Raw genomic sequence first — 13,862 nt, 5'->3', positions numbered from 1 at the left:
AAAATGTTTCTTGTGTCTGCCTCTTCTTGATTTTACCGCAGACACGCAATCTCTGCCCACTGATCCTTGGTGATGTGCAAGCAGTTTTACTCACTGGTGACATAAAGCTGCTTGTCGTTCAGCTTTTACCTCAGTTTAGGTGTTTTCATCTCAGCCACCAGGAATATTATAAGGCTGGCCTTGTTGGCCGAGTAACGTTCTCCATTGCTGGATTTGGGATCTGGTGCAATGCTTCGGAACTGTATTCTGTGGTGCACCCCCTGTTTGCTCTCTGCATTCTTGATTGAGTCCTCCCAATACATGTTGAAGACCACATTTATTTTCTGGCTTCTGGCTCCTTCATGTAGGATTTGAGTCAGGGCTGAGTCTGCAAGTAGAGAGAAAGCCTGGTCATTACCCTTCATCTTCTGAACCAGGCTCATCCTATCAGTGATGGTAGCAGATGGCTCGGGGATGGTCTCTGCTGGTAAGACCTGTTTCTCCAGCTCCCTGGTCAGAGCAGCTTTGGTTCTTACTGGTCTTTTGACCTTTGATGTACTTGCTGGCTTGCTCACAGAACTCTAGAGCTCAGTTCTGTACGCCTAGCTTTTTCACCAGTAGCACCGGTGCTACTAAATGAAAAAAATTAGTAGCACATAATTTTAATATGAAATGTCCTAAATATCACAATTCAGTTAGTAACACTTAAACAAGGTACACATGTGCACTCATATATATATAAACATAAGGCCTACTGTAACACTCAATTAAACACAGAACATTACTAAACTGTGCAAGCACTGTCAGTAACACAAGTGTAGGGCTGGGCAATATGGACCAAACCTCATATCCCGATATAGTTTGGCCAATAAAGTAACCCATAAATGGGAAATATCCGTTGACGTAACTAAATATCTCAACCATGCTTGATTTAAAATTTTCGGGACTGATGTGGATCCCAAATACACACAAACAGGAACCAACACATAAGAAAAGTAGGTTTTGTATAATAGAATCCTAACTTAAAAGATGTTCTGACATAAGAAAATAGAAAAAGCCTTGGAAATAATATAAGGAAAGTGAAATATAATCGCTAATCTTCTTTAAAAAAAAACCATTTAGCTATTGTCATGTCTTTTGATCATGTTTTGTTTGGCCATGTGCTGTTTAGTTTTTGGACTCTTTTTTTGGTTCCTGCTTTTTCACTCCCTTGTTTTGTCACCATAGCTACCATTAGTTTCACCTGTTCCACGTTTGGACTCACACACCTGACACTAATCATGACACAGTATTTAAAGGCCTACTGAAATGATTTTTTATTTATTTAAACGGGAATAGCAGATCCATTCTATGTGTCATACTTGATCATTTCGCGATATTGCCATATTTTTGCTGAAAGGATTTAGTAGAGAAAATCGACGATAAAGTTCGCAACTTTTGCTCGCTGATAAAAAAAAAGCCTTGCCTGTACCGGAAGTAGCGTGACGTCACAGGAGCTAGTATTCCTCACAATTCCCCATTGTTTACAATGGAGCGAGAGAGATTCGGACCGAGAAAGTGATGATTACCCCATTAATTTGAGCAAGGATGAAAGATTCGTAGATGAGGAACGTTACAGTGAACGACTTGAGAGGCAGTGATGGACGTATCTTTTTTCGCTCTGACCGTAACTTAGGTACAAGCTGGCTCATTGGATTCCACACTCTCCTTTTTCTATTGTGGATCACGGATTTGTATTTTAAACCACCTCGGATACTATATCCTCTTGAAAATGAGAGTCGAGAACGCGAAATGGACATTCAGTGCCTTTTATCTCCACGACAATACATCGGCGAAATGCTTTAGCTACGAGCTAACGTGATAGCATCGTGCTTTAACTGCATATAGAAACAAAAAAAATAAACCCCTGACTGGAAGGATAGATAGAAAATCAACAATACTATTAAACCGTGGACATGTAAATACACGGTTAATGCTTTCCAGGCTGGCGAAGGTTAACAATGCTGTGCTAACGACGCCATTGAAGCTAACTTAGCAACTTAGCAACCAGACCTCACAGAACTATGTACTCTCTCCTTTTTCTATTGTGAATCACGGATTTGTATTTTAAACCACCTCGGATACTATATCCTCTTGAAAATGAGAGTCGAGCACGCGAAATGGACATTTAAAGTGACTTATCTCCAAGACAATACATTGGTGACACACTTAGCTACTGAGCTAGCGCGATAGCATCGTTCTCAAATTAAGATAGAAACAAAATAAATAAACCCCTGACTGGAAGGATAGATAGAAAATCAACAATACTATTAAACCGTGGACATGTAAATACACGGTTAATGATTTCCAGGCTGGGGAAGGTTAACAATGCTGTGCTAGCGACGCCATTGAAGCTAACTTAGCAACCAGACCTCACAGAACTATGTACTCTCTCCTTTTTCTATTGTGAATCACGGATTTGTATTTTAAACCACCTCGGATACTATATCCTCTTGAAAATGAGAGTCGAGCACGCGAAATGGACATTTAAAGTGACTTATCTCCAAGACAATACATCGGTGACACACTTAGCTACTGAGCTAGCGCGTAGCATCGTTCTCAAATGAAGATAGAAACCCATCAACAGCCATGCTCACCTGCATTCCAGCGATCAACGGCACGACGAAGGACTTCATCCGTGGGTTTGGCGGCAAGCATCGGCTAGGCGTAGTAAGTAGTCCTTGTTGTGTTGCTGTAAGTATTGTAATGCCCCGCAGTGGAGAAGGAGTCACACAGACGAGGAAGCGCTGCTCAATCGCTTTATTAAAAAGCGGTAACTGGTTGTAGTTCAAAAAGTAACGCACACACATACACGAGCTGCTGTTAGCCAAAACTCACGCTCACACACACAAGTTCTCCGCCAACTCACTCGCGCATGCGCGTTCCCCAAACCCTTAAAGACAGTACACTAATGCAAATATCACAGATATTACAGTATTGTACTTAGCCGCTAAGACACCGATCGATCCCACCTACAACGTTCTTCTTTGCAGTCTCCATTGTTCATTAAACAAATTGCAAAAGATTCACCAACACAGATGTCCAGAATAATGTGTAATTTTGTCGAAGAAAACAAGAGGCTTTTCTATCGGGTCCGATGGGTTCCAACCACTTCCGTTGCTTTTGTGACGTCACGCGCATAAATCATATCCAAAGGAGTTTTTCAACCGGAAGTGTGGCGGGAATTTTAAAATTGCACTTTATAAGTTAACCCGGCCGTATTGGCATGTGTTGCAATGTTAAGATTTCATCATTGATATATAAACTATCAGACTGCGTGGTTGGTAGTAGTGGGTTTCAGTAGGCCTTTAAGCTTGTAGTTGCCAGGCAATTGGCCTGGCGACATTACCTCTGTCATTATCATGCCGTTTATTCCCTAGTTTATGCTTCATGCCATGCTACGTAAGTGTTTGTTGTTTCACGTCACAGTAAGTGTAGTTTTTCATGTCCATAGTGTCTGTCTAAGTGTTAGTTTTTGTTTCATAGTCAAGTTTTATCTCCGCCTTGTGCGCGCCTTTTGTTTACACCTTTTTGTTTGTGTTAAAATTAAATAATGTATTTACCTCCAAGCCATGTCCGCTCCAATTTCTTTGCATCTCAGGAAAACAAACCCCGCCATAGTCCACGTCCTGACAGCTATACTCAATTCTTCAGGAGAGAGGAATGCACACACACTGCTGTAAGCACGCACGGGGTAATCAGTGACACCTCCGCGTCTATCAATTGTCCATTTTATTTCAAACATGTTTTACAGATGGGCAAAAATTTTACTCTAGTTTTTTGGATGGATTTATTTCAGGAGCAATATGCTAATTAAAGGGTAAAATCTGTATTCGCACGTGTGCTACTTTTTTTTTTTCAATACTTGCACGACCTATTTTTAGTCGCAAATGCAACTGAATTGCTCACACTCTGCAGCCCTGGGCTGGTTAGTGTAGCTTGTGCTGCTCTATCTGAAGTCCCATTAGCCTGCATCTTCGGGACTTGTGAATCCAACAGTTTCTTCATGGTGAAGACACTCCTGCATTTTCTGTGATACAACACCTGAGGCCACTCCCCTTCAAGTATTCTTCTGGCTCGGTCCATGAGGCTCACATGATTTCTGATCTCTGCCGCGTTGACCAATGGCTTCCAGGACTCCAGATCACTGGGTGTTGTTAGTACAGTGGACACAGCACATTCCTTATAATTTTTGGTCAACTTCTCGCTGGTTTGTGCAGCCATGTCGCAGTGATTTCAGTGAGTACAGCTAATTATCTGCAAAATTATCAGGCAAATCATATAAAGAAATGGGATAATGACATTTTTTGTCCCCTGAGTTGCTTTGAAACAATAACAAATGCTGATTTTTTTAGTTTTGTTGTCATTACAGCAATAGTTATAATGGTTATGTTATGTTGTTAAGTCGGCAGCAGTGCTCTGTTAATGTCAACTGTACTCACTACATCTTAGCCTTTTAACCTTGGATTTGTTTATAAACCGTTTAAAATGTTACCTACTGTGATTCACAAAAGACACCTGCTCGTCTTGCAAACGCGCATTGCATGACGTGCTCATAAATCATCGTGCTCCAACAATGACTGGATGTTTGCAACAAATCGGGCATTTGCTAGCAGCCAACTTCAAACAAGTCTTCCCTCAACCACGAGTCCATGACCACCATCGCTCACTTGCGACGGGAAGCAAGAGACTCTGTAAACATTGCGTCCACGTACGGATTTTGTGTTAATTTATTGTTAATACAAAACTAAACATTGACATGTGTAAAGGCAGTAATATATGATGAAACAAGGTGGCAGCTAAAGAAGGACTTCCCTATTTATCCTCTCTTTAAACACATAGGAAAAACCCGCCAGGTGAACAGCTGATTTTACTAATTCCGGTGCTGACGTAAACACCTTGTGACTTGCAACCCATATGTGACCAGAACAAATATACTACCATACTAAGACTTTAGTGGCCATAAACAGTTAGCTTCTACAGCAGGGATGCCCAAATTGCGGCACAGGGGCCATCTTTTTGAAGGTTCCCAGAACCTTATCGGAGGCGAGCTGTGCTGATTGGTTGAACACAGTTGGAGGCATTCCCGAAACATATTTTTCAAACACCCGACCTTCATTATTAAGTATGCCAAGACGACTTGTCTATTTCTTATTTATTGTGTATTTCTATTACAACAATCTTGACAACGAAGAGATAGAAGAACGAAAGGAACTTTCGACCTGCAGGAACTTTTGTGGGGCATCTTTTGTGCCGAAGAATGTTGTTAGTGGAACTATCTTGCACTGTTTTTACTCAGCCATAGTCTTTGAACTACACCGTTTATTGTTGTTTATTATTTTTTACAAACTTCATTTTGATACGAGAAGTGGACGGACTCTTTTGAACGTATTGACAGAGGATTATGAAGCCGGACTCGAAGTAACGACCTCAGCCGCTTATTACTCAGACTTTGTTGGAGAGATGTGAAATAAAGAAGGCAGTACACAAGTGGAATGAAGGTAAACAACATCAAATATGAACTATTTACTTTATTACATGTTGTAATAGTAGTCAGTGACACTGTGTTTGTGTAGTTATTAGCCTCAGAACAGAATGCTAATGGTAACAAGCTAAAGCCAATGTGTTTGTTTTGTGGCTACGAGATAAACACTGATATTTATTTTTTACGTATCGTTAGTTACAGCTGAAATGGATCAAAAGGAATCCCCTGACCACATGAATTCGTCGTTTACTGAGAGGATGACTTTTTGACTGTTGGATATTGGCATTTAATTTTATTTACTTACTTTTTAGTAAAATAACTCTGACCTAATATTTTCTGTTTATTTACATAGTATCGGTGTAGAAATATACTAAACCACTGCTCCATACGTCATCAGCCTGATTTGTATAAAACTACCCTGAACCGTGAAATGCAGTGGAAACACAAACCGCTCACTTCTACAGAAAACTCTAGTTCCAGGAACTTGAGGGCCTAATGTGACAGTAATAGGTGACAGCAAAATGTTCGGCAAGATAAATTAATAGACGACGATGAACATGAAACATTAAAAGCATCAGCAAAAAAGTGCATTTTGTGTCCTTGCCTTGATCGTTTTACATTGTTGAAATCAAAGGTTAGCTAAGCCCGAACGACCACCTCTGTGTGTATCCACAGCCTGTAGAAAATTGTGTACGCCAGCCATGAAGTTGGTGGGAGGCACCGCATATTTCCACGATCATTTTACTCTTGATGCATCGCAACTTTGCTGTTAAAAAGTGTGTACGCAAGCTTAATACATGAGGATGACGATGCCATCTACTGTGCTGTGTTGTAACGACAAGCTCCATTCACACAATGTATCATGTTATGGCAAAAAGTTGCACCAAATTTATTTGTAGAGGTTCAAATTACCCATGGCAGGCCAACACAAATAAATGAACAAAATGAAATGAAACAGTGCACAATCAAATCCTGTCATTAAAACAAGATCAGTGAGCATATCAATGCAATCATGACGTTAGACGATGTGACCATTTCTTTAATACGAGGCAGGGAGAATGTTTCCATAGAGACTCATAAGTGACCCAAAAAAATTGTTTCGAGACAAATGTTTGTTTGTCATAAGGGTTCTTCCTGGATCATGAAAAATTACTTAATATTTACATCAGCAGTAGCAGATGCTACACTACCATTTGGATCCTGGGGCGGGGACTGATGGTTACTTCTTGGTTGGTGGTGCGATAGGGTTCCATGTTGGCCTGGGAGGTACTGTCGATTAATGTTATAAACATTTTGATATTTTTTTGCAGACGTTTAAAAATAAAAGATACATTCATTATTTTTCCTATTGCTCAGCACGTCGTTATTTTCCCCCTGAAGCTTCTGTAGCTTCCTCCCCGTTATTTCCTTAGGGAGATTCACACGCACAGCAACAACATGGCTACTCATGCTAACGTGACTGAGTGCAAGATGTTTGTTCAGAAAAAAGGATAGTGTTGTCAGTGGTTTGGATTGTCAACACCTGGAGCCTCATTTATGTATTAACATTTACATGGATTCTCTACAAAAAATAGATGTACGTTCAAATCCAGAAAATATTGTACGCAATGGAAAATTCAGAGCACATTTCTTTTTTACATCGCAATCACCTTGGAAATGACCGCAGGAGTTTGCTTGGCTTGGCACGTCCGGACCACGCCAAGGCCACAGCTCCTTATAAATACGCAAATCAAATTGAAAGTTGCCATGTGACTGAGCTCTGCACATTCTGCCCAGTCATAATTTAGTAGGAGGTCCTTCTTTCTCCTGATTCCAGTGAACTACAGTGCAATTGTGAGCTTGTCATTGCCATCTCTCCGAAAAACTGAACACAAGCCGAATTAAAAATAAAATGGTTGTGTCAGAAAGAAGATGAAGTAGAAGATAGATGTGCGTGGCCAAAACAGACTCAGGGGAATTAGTGCTGCAGGCCGTTTGAAAAGATAAGTCGCTGCAAATATACGTGAAACTTCTGAAGAGGCGGTTGACTCTGATTACCCCCAATATAAAATATATTATTTGTGTAATTTACACCATAATATGATCATAAAGTAGCCTGGTCACATGAGCCAGACTAGAGTTTATTGTGAAAATTATGTAATATTTGGTTGAATGCAATCTTTTACATTCAAACCTACCAGCGCTATCAAAAAGGATATCAAAGGCTTCGAGTCTCGTTTGATTACTTAATTTATTATTACAACATAGTATCCATAGTCTGCAGAAATGTGCGTACGCCAGCCATTATGTTAGAGTGAGGCACCGCATATTTCCACAATCATTTCACTCTTGATACATCTCAACTTTGCCGTGAAACAGTGCGTACACAAGGTTTTTGTGCGTGAGCAAGCTTAATACATGAGGTCCCAGGTCGTGGAACAAGTGTGTTTAAAACTGCAGCAGCCCAATGTACTTGATCCAGCTCCTTAAAGGGAAACATTCAGTCGAGTGGGAGGAATGCAACTATTTCCAAGACAAACAACAACGTACCAACAAACAAAGAAACTCTCGCTAAAAAGCCGCTTGTAGTGGAATCGTTCGCTCATGCTACATTGTATTGTAAGTCTCCTTTAAAGTTACTCGTTTTTGATCAAATAAAAGTGACAATTGTTTTGAAATATTTCTGTCATTAGTATTTATTGGTTTCTTTAAACCAAACTTCAGGAAAAAATAGGAAATAAATTGTTTATTGAATTTTTTGAGATTTTATTTTCAGGCCATATTGCCCAGGCCTAGTGTCATGGGAAATACTACTATTTGTATTCTGGTGATGTAGCGGAAATGGTTTCACTTAGACTGAAACGTAAAAAAGCACCCTATTTTTGATTGGAAATTAGCAAGCTATTTACTGGTTTGTAAGAAATGACATAATGGACATACAGGATTTTTGCATTTGCATTCTGTTGGGGGTTGGGAGCAGGGTGTCGATTCCAGTGGGACTTAAACTACAAATACCGGTAGTAAAAAAAACACACAAAAAAAACCTCTGCATCTATCTGCAATTATATCCAAATTCGCTACCAATCCATATGTTTCCCATGGCAAATGTTTGTGTTGTTGTCCTTGTTGTTGGGTGATCCTGCTTAGAAACAACAAAACAACATCATGTCGTCTGGCATCTCCTATTTGTGTCCTGCCTTTAAAAAAATGCTAGCTTGTTGTCTCTCATGCAACTTCTCTTTTAAGTGTGTATGGTCTGTGTATAAGTGTGTGTGCGTGTGTGTTGTGTTCAATCCCGGGCCGGCTGTATTAGTGACGTCGACGTCAGAGCTCACCCTTGCCGCTCTTCCTGATAAGAGCGCACGCCTGCCACTGCCACTGCCACCCGCCTTCCGCTCCCTGACGCTCACCGCGCTCAATTTCAGATAGTGCTAATGGAATCTGTCCCGCACGATTGTAATGCAAGCGAGACTCATTAACCACGGAGCTTGGAGCTGTCAGCTTGGCAGGGCCGCACACGCATAGGTCTGTTTTGGAGTGGGGAGTGGGGGGTCATAAAAGGAGACGATGATGAAGAGGGTGTGTGTGTGTGTGTTATGATAGGCTGTCAGGATGCTGTTGTGTAACTACTGTAAGTGAGCCATGATGGGGTGACATGCCTACCTTGTATGCAGAGTTGTGTGAACTAACCTGATTTAGAGCCAGTATTATACCTGTACCTGCACACATCTCATGAGATCCAGTACAAGAGCTACATTAAAAATTCTACTTTTACAAAGATACTACTTACTTTTGATGGACGCTGGGATACAGTAACAGTTCACTGTTGAGAGTTTTGTTTCAACAATACTTTTGGCTATACATATTTACATATGTATGTATTTATGTCTTAATTAGATTATCCAAAAAATAGTGCTCGATACCGTGGTAGAGCGTAATATGTATGTGTGGGAAAAAAATCACAAGACTATTTCATCTCTACAGGCCTGTTTCATGAGGGGTTTTCCTCAATCCTCAGGAGATTTTAATGGAAGCATTCACATACCATGGTTTATATAGGGCACAGAGCGGGTGGGTACAGGCAGGCGTGGGGGCGTGGTGATTGACTCATGTGTTACCTAGGAGGTGTTTCCTTCTGTGACGGCATGCTGATACAATTTCGCTGCGCTTGTTGAGGGATGACAAGTCTGGACGGTATATGATAAACAGTTTCTCTTTTAAGCATAGGTTGCATCTTTTGTTACCACTGTTGTAAGGTGTGCTGGATGCAAGAATCTGCCATGTTATAGAGTATTCAACATTATTGTCTTTGAGATTCCACATGTGTTTACTGAGTTCTGTAGTGTTCCGGAGTCTTTTGCATCTGAAAGAAGCCTTGTGATTGTTCCATCTGGTTTTGAATTCTCCCTCAGTTAATCCTACGTATGTGTCGGATGTGTTAATGTCCTTGCGTATTACCTTTGCTTGGTAAACAACTGATGATTGTAAGCACCCCCCGTTGAGAGGGCAATCAGGTTTCTTGCGGCAGTTACAGTCTTTGTCGGTTTTGGAGTCGTTCTGCCTGGTGGTGGGCGGCTCCTTTTCAATTGCTTTATTGTGGTTTGAAATGATTTGTCGCATGTTGTTCATGCAGCTGTAGCTCAATTTAATGTTGTTCTTGTTGAATACTTTTCTTAGGGTGTTGCCTTTGGGAAAGTGTTTGTCGATCAGGGTGAGGAATTTGTGGCCAATATTTGTTGACACGTTTTTGCTGTATGGGGGGTTGTACCAGATAATGTTGTTTCGTTTTCTGCTCCTTTTTGGTTGGTTTCCTGGCGTGGGTTTGTAGGTGAGGGTGAAGTTGTATCCGCATTCATCAAGTGCTTTTTGGTACGGGGGGGTTGCTTTGTCGAATTCAGCTTTGCTAGATGACAGCATCGATAGTCTTTTATTAATTCCGATAGGTATTCTTTTCGTGGTGGTGGGTGGGTGGTTGCTGTCATGGTGCACGTATTGGAGTGTTGTGTTGGGTTTCGTGAATGGTTGGTAGCTGTTATTCCTCAGGTTGAAAGTGACGTCGAGGAAGTTGACGGTTTGCTTGTTGGCTTCAATCGTGATCCGTAGACCGTTCTCTTTGAAGATTTGGCATATACGCTTCTTGGTATTCTCGTTGCTCCTTGGCGAGGCGCGACACACTGCCAGTCCGTCATCACGGTAAATACCAAGGTTCAGGTTGAGGCTAGCGAGCTAGGAGAGGAGGAAACTCCCAACAAGTTCGCACGTTTCTGCTCCGTCAAAACTCCCCATAGTGACGTCGAATGTTGAATTGTTCTTTTTTTGCCATGGTGTACCGTTGCGGATGAGTATGGAGTTATTTGCGTGGATGATGATGTTTCTTTCGTTGCCTGTGATTGAGTCGTAGTCCGAGGCAAAGTCTAGTGCTTTGGTCAGTAGGTCTTGCGTGATGGAAGGGTACAATTCTTCGACATCGAAGGAGATGAAGTTGTGCTGTTGTTTGTCTTGGATGTTGCTAAACCATTTGATTACTGCTGCTGTATTTCTCCATTGGTTGAGTGGTGTTTTGTCTGTAATTTTTGTGTTGATTCTGTCAAGGATTGTTTTGCTGATTTTTCCTATTTCGGATTAAGTTGGGTTTATTAGTCGGCATGATGGGTTATTTGCGAAGTTGGGTTTGTGGTCCTTCAATGTGATGAAGGCTTCCTTGTTGGCTGTAGCGTCCACCCTGTCCTCGATGTCCAGTTCAGCCGCGATCCGTTTGTTTTCCAGGTGGATGCTCTATAAAGTGTTGGGTTGTGCTTTTTTGTATGATTTGGTGATGCTTCTGTCCAGTAAAATGTTATGTTCTTGTATGTTCATTTTGTAGAAATTTGTGGTTTTATCGGCAGCTATGATGAGGTTGCTTACTTTCTTGATGCGCTCCGTGTCATTTTTCAGCTTGGTGAGGAGTGGTTTGCGGACTGGCTTGAATTTGACTGATTGCATCATTTTGAGCATGTCGTTCTCAAAATCCACCAAGAACCCACCCACAGTTGAGGAACTAAAGGATTTTGAGAACGACATGCTCAAAATGATACAATCAGTCAAATTCAAGCCAGTTAAGTACATAACTCTGCATGTGTTCATTCATAGTTTTGATGCCTTCGGTGACAATCTACAAGGTAAATAGTCATGACAATAAAGAAAACCCCTTGAATGAGAAGGTGTGTCCAAACTTTTGCCCTGTACTAATTAATTAATCACAAACTATCGCATTAATCATGTAGTTTAAGCTCGCAATTTATTTTGACTGTACATAAAGTTAAAGTACCAATGATTGTCACATACACATTAGGTGTGGTGAAATGTGTCCTCTGCATTTGACCCATCCCCTTGTTCACCCCCTGGGAGGTGAGGGGAGCAGTGGGCAGCAGCGGTGCCGCGCCCGGGAATAATTTTTGATGATTTAACCCCCAAATCCAACCCTTGATGCTGAGTGCCAAGCAGGGATGTAATGGGTCCCATTTTTATAATCTTTGGTATGACTCGGCCGGGGTTTGAACTCACAACCTACCGATCTCAGGGCGGACACTCCAACCACTAGGCCACTGAGTAGGTACATGCTCCTTTACCTGAACCAAGTGCGTCTCAATTATATCTGTTACGCCCCTGTAGGAAGAAGAAAATATGTTGTGCCCCCTACTCTCCACCACGACTATAAATAGTATAATTTGTCTATAAAATTGTTATAAGTACACCTCTGCACTACATTGTATCCTTATTAACATTAAAGAAAAAAACAACACATCAGTCCTTCCTCGTCTCCCACCATAGTCACAGTGAAGTCAAGCCCTACATACGCTTCGTTATGTTCACACGCACACCCCACGGCATCGCCCAGGGGCACCAGCCCCACTATTTGAGAAGAACTGCCTCAACCGCAGAAAAGTTGGAACGGGTTGTTATACAGTCAGTGATCAGGTCAAGTGCAAAGATGAGTGAAGAAATCAGATTAATGTGCTTGCTGGCAAATTTGACTTAAAAAGACACCAAGATGGGACAGTCTATAGAACTGCTCCCATATTTTGAGAAAATAAATGTGCTGCATTTAAATAAAACACATTCCTGTATGACATTCTGACAATACATGCAATTTGTGTCCAAATATTTGGTTAATTATATTAGATCAGTTTGAATTATGCAAGCAAGTAATAACCTGTGATTAATCATGATTAATACAATTTATACAATTGTGATTAATCTAAATAATCATTTGACAGCACACACACACACACACACACACACACACACACACACACACACACACACACACACACACACACACACACACACACACACATATATGTATATGTATATATATATATACTGTATATATATATATATATATATATATATATATATATATATATATATATATATATATATATATATATATATACGTATACATACACACACACATATTTACATAAACACACATATATGTATATAAATATCACATTGATCACACTCTTGATCTGTAAATAGCCGTGATTAATCACAGGGTTTTATTTGCCGCATAAATAAAATTTGCTTGCAAAAATACCCCAATGTTTGGATATAAATGCAATTTTGTAGTCAGAATGTCATACAGGAATGTTATTTGAAATGTTTTACTGAACTACAAGTCATTGGTTTGCTCAAAACTTGGTGACAGTAAGTATAGTAAGAATTAAGTGCACATTTTGAAAGTCTTTGCAATAATATTGCAACCAAGGTACAATTACTAATTGATAATGCAGTAAACACACGTATGAACAACTTAAAAGGGAACTTTTTTTGTAATTCTGCCTATCGTTCACAATCATTCTTAGAGACAAGAAAACACATGTCTTTTTTTAAATTTGGTTTTAAAGAGGATAAAAAAATTTTTTTTGGAAGATGCGACTAATGGGAGTCACCGTTGTAGCCTTCAAAGCCCTCTAATACAACTTCAAAACCCTCCAATGTTTTGTATACACACTGCAAGTCTATATATAATATAGTAATACACATTAATAACAGTATGGGATATGTACAATATTTACCGTATTTTGGTCATTTTAATCATTGCCAGAACTAATTCCTTAGCGCATTGATTTACGTTTCCTATAGCAGCCACTTCCGACTTCTGGCAACAATTTTGAGTTTCGACTTCTGGATACTAAAGTGTGTGTGTCTTCTAATCATGGCAGACTTTGTAACAGACAACAAAGACAACTATTTTTGGACAAATGAGGATTCACAACCTTATCTTTTTGAAGCTGAATGAGTGGAGGATGAACTACTGCTTCTAGACTTCCTCACAATAAAACTGTTGCTACAGCTTAGTTATTATACAGGTTACAGAACGTAAATGAAGTATTAG

This window comes from Entelurus aequoreus, linkage group LG04 (genome assembly GCF_033978785.1).
Source record: "Entelurus aequoreus isolate RoL-2023_Sb linkage group LG04, RoL_Eaeq_v1.1, whole genome shotgun sequence".
Classification (NCBI taxonomy): domain Eukaryota; kingdom Metazoa; phylum Chordata; class Actinopteri; order Syngnathiformes; family Syngnathidae; genus Entelurus; species Entelurus aequoreus.
The sequence above is the reverse complement of the archived record's forward strand: the minus strand, read 5'-3'. Positions refer to the sequence as shown.